Genomic DNA, 9,478 nt, shown 5'->3' with positions numbered 1-9,478 from the left:
ATGCTAGGAGCAAAACTTTGATATTTTGTCTTTTTTTCTATGTACAAGGAGCAAAAGTACTAATAATATTTTGATTTTTCTTAGACTGTCCTAAAGAATGTAGCTGTGCAGGCTGATTGTAAGGCAAATATGTTTTGAAAGATGGTATTTTAGTTTTAAAATATTAAGCACTGAACAATAACATGTATAATTCTACTTTTTATAATTTTGAATGTCAAAAAATTAACAACTCTACTATTTTAGAAAACATCTTGCATATTTTCCCTGTTTAATATATTTCATATGTTTTTGTTGATTTAATTTTAAAAAATAAAGTGATTTATGAGCTACTTATATTGTCTATGTTTTGCTTAATTTTTCGTAAGAAAAATTTGAAGTTCAGAAAGGATGTCAATCACTGAAGCACTCAATAAGTAAATGAACTTGAAGACATCATCTTCTCCCCCTTACTTTGCTTTTAAATTCTTACACTGTGTAGCCAATTTATGTTGCTACTGTATACCTAAAAATCCTCCAAGTTTATTAAATTGTTATGCTTAACAGTGACTCTTGATTCTATTCTCATTCTAGTGTCTTCTGTGATTACATAACCAAATGACTGATAGCAATTTCCCTTAAACTTCTGTTTCTATAGAGACAGTTGAAACATTGTGAATTGATTGGTGACAGCCCAAAGTTAATTTGCTTAAGGCTAATGCCCAATATCTCAAACTGAATCTGTATTTGGAGATAAGGCCTTTAAGGAGGTAATTAAGATAAAATGAAGCTATCAGGAAAAGTTCCTCATTTGAAAGCACTGCTGTTCTTATTCAAAGAAGAGAAGGTGTTTTCACAGACAGTATTTATGTGAAGAGAGGCAAGGGGATTTCTGGAGATTTCTGGAGATTTATAGAAGCCACCCAATATGTGATATTTTTTGTTAGCCTTAGCTGCCTGATGTGGGATCGTAATTACTTTCTGCCTTTTTTGTTGGACTATTTTATCTATTTTAGACTTCTGGGTAGCATCAATTTTAATTAGTGTATGTGAGATAGATGACTGACAAAATCATTTCTTCCCATTTTTCAGAAAATACAAGCTATTTTTTCCAGTCTCTTGCCCTCATTGTGGTATTTTGACTGGCTTCTTTTTAGTGGAATGGGGGTTTGCTGCTTTTATGTTTGAGCTTTGAATCAAATGAATGTATACCCTCCATGGTGCTGAACTCACAAGGGTGATCCAGTTCTTAAACATCTGCAGGGAATTTGAACCTCAGAGGCTATAATTTCACCAAGAGGGCCAAGAGTTTTAGGTTTTTCTCAAATGATAAGTCAAGTGAATAAAGATAGCCCCTGAGTTATCAGTTACTGCAAGGTATAAAAAAGCAGAATTAAGTAGAAATAAGCAAAACTAGTGTATGAAAATTTAAGCTAAAATATAAAGAAAATCTTTCAAACACAGAGTGCTAATATTGATCCAAATAACCTCCATGTCTCCACAGAAGAGGTCCAAATAACGTGGGAAAGCAGTACGCAAGGAGACACTCTAACGTGTCTGGAACTCTGCCGACTGAGTCCTCAGCAACATAGCAAAGGACCTTGCTTTGGTACAGAGACTCCAGTGGCCAACGCTTCTTTAGAGTGAAACCTCTGGTGGAGTCCCAGATACATTTCATACAGAAATTTGAAGTCCTGTATTTCTATGCCTGGAATGTGCATTACTTTAGCCTATTTCAGTCTTGGTGGAAAAGGTCTCAGATCCCTGCCGTGCTATTCGCCTATCGGTGGGCAGTTGATAAGATGGCTCATCACTCACCCATGTCTCTGTTAAAGGTTGCAGCTCAGTTTTGCAAGAAAAATCTCAGAATAGTGCTGTCTAAGCACAGTCACATGAACTTAATTAAGATACCAATTTACTTAATACGTAAGAATTATAACATAGTAAAACACATGTCACCGTAGATCTTCCTTCCACCACCAAGTCCTGGATAAGCGAGAGCAGCTGGTATGACGTGGACAGTGACACAAGCCATACAGCATGGCAGAGCACTGTGAAAAAGTCACCTATGTGGCAATGTCTGTAATCCCAGCACTCTGGCAGGCTGAGACAAGAAAACTGCAACTTTCACTACAGCACAGACAATTTAGAGAATTAGAAAGGCCTTGTCTCACAAACAAAAATAAAATAATTGAGGAGGGCTGGCTGGGATGTGGCTCAGTGTGAAGACACTGGGTGAAATGCCCTACACTGAAAAAAAAAAAAGACTTCGTGTCCCTGTATGGAGACTAGTTAGCAATAGACCAGGAACATCTTCCTATTTTTCCTATTTTTTTTTTTTTTTTTTTAGTACCAGGAATCAGACTCAGTACCTTGTGCTTGCCAGGCAGGCATCTTCCTTTTAAATGACAATATGTAGAAATCTTTCATGAGTCTTTTTCTTGCATTGATTTGTCCTATACTTAATAAGGTTTACTACAATAATTTAAATTAAAATTTTAAGCCAGTTCTTTTTTTTTTTTTTTTTTGCAAGGTATTGTACACTTGTAGGGCATTTTAAGAGGTTTTTCTACACATCTTGCCTCCTGACTCCTACCTTTAGGTCAAATGTATATTTAAACTTTATTTTCCATTGCATTTAATTGCAATGTTTCTTGAAGGTATTCCATTTAGCTCTCAGGTTTTTCTGTTAGTCCCACTTATAACATTGATTTGTATGAAAAGATGAACATTAGCTCATATGCTAAATATGAAAATTTATATTTTTATAACAATTATTGGGAGAGAACACTGAAATGAACAAAATCTGTCAATTCTTCATACCCCTGCATTATAAAGCTTCTTAAGATTTCAAAATGCCAGAATGTAAATCGTATTCATGAAAAGGTCTCTCCCTAAATCCCACACATAATACATTAAATAACTTTGCCTGAAGAAATCATATATTCTACAGAAACCATTTTAGAAAATAATTACATGTACTTGACTACATCCATAACTGTTTTATCCTCTCCTGTAGAATTCCTGATATTTTAAGCCTGTGACTGACTGTAATGGTGGGGAACTATCGAAGGGAGGTTCATTCTAGGACATCTACTAGATTGCTGACTTCTTTGTTGCAGGTATATAATTATGACTCATTTCCAAAAGTTAGAGACTTCTATCTCTGAAATCATAGAATGCTTGAACTAGAAATTTTCTGAGTGACTAATTCATGTGAACTACTGCTTTTATATAAATAGGAGATACTTTTCTCACAATCCTATGGTTGTCTTTTGTAGGAATGGCAAATAACACTCAAGTAGATGCTAGAAAAGTACTCTGCACATCCAAATTTCTATTTGCTTATCTGTCCCTCACTGATCATTACTAGAACCTCAGAATAAATTGTTGTGCAGTATAATACAACTGTGAGCACAGAAGACATTTTAACAAGAAGGTCTTGGGCCGGGGGTGCAGTTCAGAGGCACATGCACCTGCCTGGCAAGCACGTGGTTCTGAGTTCGATTTCTGGTACCAAAAAACAAAAACAAAAACAAGAATGTCCTGTGAATAATTGAAAGGCAAAAAATTTGAATATGTATTTAGATATTAATATAATCCACCATATGTAAGAAATAAAAGTATTTTTGAAATCCCAAGAAGATAGAAGTTTCTTCAAAGATCACTTCAAATGATGCACAATTAACAGGGTGTTGACCATATTTCTCTTCTTATGCCCTTGCTTCGTCACACCAGAAAGTTCAACATTGCCTTAAAAATTCTTGCTCTTTTCAGTAATCACCGGGATGATATGCGCTGTGTTAATGCTGAGACAGACCCAGGAGCGCCCGATGCTCTCATCGCTTCCAGGCTGCCCTTTCACCTTCCCCTGACTGACGGGACAACTTGTTTCAGCATCACCTCTAGCTCTCTAGTTGCCTCTCTCTTCCACTCCACTCCAGCATCGATGCGGCTGCAGGGTCATAGCAGTGCCCCTCCCTTCCATAGCGGCAACAACGTCAGATGTTGCTGCTGCCTTCTTGAAGAAGGAAGGGGGAACCCTGCCACGGATGAGATCAAGGAGAGAGGAATTTGAACCCATTATTAACATCCCCAAACCCCACAGCAAACCTCCCAGGTTTCCTGGTTTCAGTCCCGCCCTTCATAGGAACCGGCTTGCAACTGCTATAGAAGCAGCTGTCCCTGCCAGTCCGCAGTCAGTCTAGGGAGCTCTCCAGTGTGACACACACACACCATGTCCCAGGCTGCAGCACCTGGTGCAAACGAGTTGCTTTGGTGGTCCTGGAAACCTGCTCCTGATTTATTTTTGGGTAGTTCCAAAAGTCCTGGATATCTACTCTGGAATCTCATACTGAATTGTGTTGACAGAGCCATTAGTTAAAGAAAGAACAATAAACACTTCCGGCTGTTAGCCCTGAAGGTCAGCAGGAGAGACTAGTATCTGGCAGAGTGGATCTATGGTGTCCGGCACAACCCAACAAGGAAAGGCTAGGCTGGTGGCTACACTAACCAGCCACCAGCTGTCAACTTTTGGCATCCCGTTTATGTGGTGTTGGCTGGTGATAGCAGGAGTTCTAGCAGAATTGCACTTTACTGATTCATGATTTCCACTGAAAGGCAGCAAAATCCTTAGGCTGATTGGCAACAGTGTCATGAAGGTATAAAAGGGAGCAATCCGGATTGTTTTGATGCATATATAAATCAGTGGCAGTTTTATTGTTAGAAATAAATAAAATAAATACAGTGATAACTATGATGTATCTCACTTGAGTAATAAACTGTAGATCCTTGGGATCATCACCTGTTCCCTATAGATTATAAAGGCGTGTATGTGTGTGTGTGTGTGTGTGTGTAGCATGTGCATTTAATTTTTAATTTTAACAAAAAATAAAGTCTTATTTCACCTTCTCAGCCTCCACTTATTGCTGAAAATTATCATTCTAGATACAATAGTAACCAAAATAGTGGCCTCAGAATTAACCATTACATAATAAAACAAATATTTAACAATTGAGTAATAAGCTACAAATAAGTTTAATGTTTATATCTTACTGAAAATTAACATTAATCAAATTTTACTCAATCAGTATTTTTAAATGAGATTTTAGTTATACTTACGTCTTAGTTAATTCATTTATGATAAGTTAATTTTAATACAAGAACATAAATTGCTTTTTGAGATTTGACTTCCAAGAATATGAATTTCGATGGACAGATTGCTTTTTTCTTTTTTCATTTTCTTGAATTACATTATCAAATCTCCACCATAGAAACAATGAGCACAAAAAGGGAAAACACTTGGGAAACATCTCTGGAGAGAAAGGCTGACACACTGCTTAAAAATATGGCCCACAGAGCTTCACAGTCGTAGCTCTACTATCTGCGAACAGTGATCTAAAGTAGGTACCCTAATTTCACCACTGCAGTCTCCCCTTCATAAGCCTGGGATGATAACAGGACCAACCTCCCACAGTTAAGGGGACTGAACAAAGTAATATTTGAAAAACATGTAAAACGAAGCCTAGCACATGGTAAGTGATATGCCTACAAAACACAACAAAAAAAACCTCAAATCACTGGGTTAGTTTCTTCATGAATGTGCTAGTCCTCATCCCTACACACTTTTTAGATCTGCTATAGTAGACATAGATACACAATTCTGTGTCTTTTTATTTTTTCATGTTATGTATACTGATGCTGTGTCCATCATTACTATATAATTTAGGAGTTTTCTTATGTAAAATATGAGAAGAGCTCCAGATGAAAGACGTTCCACATACATTTTATTTGAAGGGTTTTTCTGCAGTATCCCTATTTGTATGTTGAGAAAGGAATGATTCATATCCAAAGAGTTTCTCCTATTCGTTATATTTATATGCTTTATATAATTCATAGTGATTGCCTAAAAGAAGTTACAGATTAACTGCCCAACAATACAGTAATGTGCGCACAAAACACAATGACACTTTGAGCAATTTGGTGTCACCACTGTGTCAACAACATCAGCCTCAGACTTCTGTGGATAACCTTTCCACCATTAAAAATATCACTGACTAATTGATTTCTTAGAAGGTTAATCATAATCAACAGAAAATAGCCCATTCAATACTATACTGTTCTTTCTTGAATTCAGATTTTGTATTCTTTATTCTAGCCCTTAGACTAGCTCCTCTTATATTAACAAAATCTATTTGCATTTCTAAAATTATGAAGAAAATGCAAATACCTCCATTCAGTAGTCCAGCGTGATGAGTAGCTATTTCTAGTCAGCTGGTAGTCTTGGTATAGGATTTTCCCATAGTGACACACACTGTTCAATCTACAAAGTCTGTAAGAGCTGAAAGCTGCCTCGGGTTTGAGTCATGTTCGTTAGGTAGGAATTCCTGGAGGCCACAGGAGGAGTTCAGTTTTCTCTATTTATCTGATGTTGGATAAGGACAACAATATTGCTGTAAGCTTTTATCTATTAGTTTCATTCCTAAGTTTTGTATTGAATCATAGAGAGGAAAGTCTTACTAAACTTTTAATTTAAAACTTTCCATCTTGTTTATATTTATATTGTATCTTTAATGTGTTATCAAATATACAATAAAATAAAACTCTCTGGTCAGTTACAGGGCAGTTTCCCCCTACTGTGACTCCTCTGGGTACTGAAGCAGTGCCAAGTGACCACTGAAGGCTTTTCTACAGCTGCTACATACAGAGTACTTCTGTCTACTGTGCACTTGCTGATGAATAATAAGGAATGAGTTCTTACAGAGAGGCTTCTCACAATGATTGCATTTATAGGGTTTTTCCCCAGTGTGGTTTCTCAAGTGGACAGTGAGGAAGAACTCTCATTAAATGTTTTCCCATATTCATTACAACAAAAGGGTTTCTCTCTGATATGAGATTTCCAATGTGTAAAAGGAGAGAGTTACATTTAAAGGCTCTTTCACACTGATTACATTTATAGGGTTTTGCACCAGAGTGGATTTTCTAATGCACAACTAGCTGAAATCTCTGACTGAAGGATTTCCCACATTTGTTGCACTCGCAGGGCTCTTCTTTGGGATGAATCCTCTCATACCTAACAAGATGAGCCATCTATCTACAAGAATTTCTGCATTTATTACACTCATAAGGTTTAATTCTAGGATGAATAATTTCACATTTGGTGAGGGCTGAGTATAACCAGAATGCTTTGCCACATTGCTGGCAGTTACAGGATTTCCCTCCCATGTGAGTTCTCTTTTTTTTTTTTTTTAATTTTTTTTACTTTTTTCTGGTACCGGGGATTGAACTCACAACCTTGAGCTTGCCAGGCAGGCACTGTGCCGCTGAGCTGAATCCCCAGCCTCCTCCCATGTGAGTTCTCTGGTAACAACATGAGATGGGAGCTCCTGCTGAAGGATTTTTCACTTTACATACACTATTTATAGAGTTTTGCTCCAGAGTGAGTTATTTCATGTTTATTAAGGTCCAAAGAACCTCCAAAAGCCTTTTCACATTTGTCACATTTAAAGGGTTTCTCTCTTGAGTGCATTCTCATACAGCAACAAGAGGGAAACTCCAGCTAAACAACTTTCCACATCTCTTACATTTAAATTGTTTCTCTCCAACATTAATTCTGTGATGTCCAATGAGATGGGAGTTCCAGTTAAAGGAGTTCCTACACTTACTACACACATAAGATTTTCTTCCTATATGAATTCTCTTTTATACAATCAGATGAGAATTCTAGTTGAAGGCTTTCCCGCATTCATTACATTCATACGATTTGATTCTAGTGTGATTCCCTTCATGTTTACTAAAGGCTGAATGACTCCTAAAATATTTTCCACATTTATCACATTTAAAAGTTTTCTCATCAGCATAAGTTTTCTTATTTAAAACCTCTTTTAGACAGTATTTGTTTTTGCCTGAAGACCATTTGCCTTATAGCTCTGGTTCATATGGTACAATTCTAATTGGTCTTTATATCCTAAAACTCCTAATTTGGAGAATCGAGAATCATCCCATAGACATCTTTCCAACTTCTTGCCATGGGATTGTTCTTCCTCAAAAATACTCTGTGCTGAGATCAGTACTTTGCTTTCAAGATTTCTCATGTACTCTTAGCAGGTACCTCATTCTGCCTCAAACTACTTCCCAGGGACCAGCCTCTGGGGAAGCTCTTCCCTCAGCCTGGCCTGCTCTCACCTGAATAAGAGCTTTGAGAATGCATGGGCTTCACTGACCACGACTCAAATCCTTGCTCCAACTGGGAGATAACTTCAGGCTTGGCAATCTGGTCCCCTACAGACAGTAGGTACCCGAAGGTCTCCAGCATCACTTCACAGGACAGTGTCCTCTGGGTAGGTTCCACCTGACCCCACTCCTCTTGGGCTGCTTGGTCATGGATTCCAGTTAAGGCTTCACCTGATAGCATAATTCTACAGATCCTTTGGTGAGCATATTTCTAAATATCTTTGGAAAACAGAAACTTTTAGCTGGATTTCTAGAATAACACTGAAGGAAATTTCTTCAATCAGGAAAATTTCAGTTCTGCATAAATATTAAAGAGTTGCCTGAAAATTTACTGTTGTCCTCAAAGAATGATGTTACTTGCGCTTAAAGTCCCATTCATTCTTCTAAAATTTTATTTTCTCTAATGAACCTTGCAGAGTTCTAGGCACATGTAGATTTTAACAAATATTTCTTAACTAAAACCATGAGATTAATCCTATGAAATTTAACAATTTTTATTAGTTACTTCTGTGGAAACAAACACTTGTATCTTAGAGTTTTGTTCTTCCTTATTATAAGGGTTGTGCAGTTGGAAGTGGTACTTGACTAACAACAGTGAGTGCGGGAGAGACGCATCACTGTGTGCTGACTGACGGTCTAGCATGGTGTTAGGTAGGATGCACCCTTGCAGCAGTTTGCAGTCAGGGTTTTATGAAAGGAAAAGGGTCAGAGTCCCAAGAGGTTGGCAACATGCAATGCCTCCAAAATATGTACTCAGAATACACAATAATAACATGCACTACATTGGCCAAGACAAACCACAAGGGCAGCTTTGATTCAGGAGTTAGAGAATGCAAGTACAGCTGTAGATGACAAGAGCTACAATTTCACATATGAAGAATGAACATAGGAGTGGGAGGCAACATCTGCAACATTCCACCCTCCTAAAAAAGAAAGAAATCAAAAATCTGACATAAGGAATTTATTAGAAACTACTATATTTTCCCCTGTCAGCAACTCACAATGACAGAAAAATAATCCACAATTGGGGTCAGTAGAAGGAGTTTCATTCAAATGATGTTGTATGCTATTTGTCATTGAAACAAGCTAGTAGTGAATTTGTCAAAGTCCTAGTTTTCCAGAACTATGCATTTACACTAACAGTACAGTGTTTCCATTAGAGGGATCATAACTTTGCTGTGCTTTTATTAGTTTTAGATTTTTGCAATCTCCTAACAGTTGCCACAGCAAACTATTTCTAGTATAAAGAAAACTTAGTGGAGTAACTCTG

At 37.3% G+C, this 9,478-nt stretch overlaps 1 pseudogene; it reads right to left on the bottom strand.

Annotated features, from left to right (window-relative positions):
- Positions 1-6,586: 6,586 nt before the first annotated feature.
- Positions 6,587-8,389, bottom strand: LOC106146930 (annotated as a pseudogene).
- Positions 8,390-9,478: the final 1,089 nt, after the last annotated feature.

Source organism: Chinchilla lanigera, unplaced genomic scaffold, assembly GCF_000276665.1.
Source record: "Chinchilla lanigera isolate Chin_1 unplaced genomic scaffold, ChiLan1.0 scaffold00006, whole genome shotgun sequence".
Classification (NCBI taxonomy): Eukaryota; Metazoa; Chordata; class Mammalia; order Rodentia; family Chinchillidae; genus Chinchilla; species Chinchilla lanigera.
The sequence above is the reverse complement of the archived record's forward strand: the minus strand, read 5'-3'. Positions and strand labels throughout refer to the sequence as shown.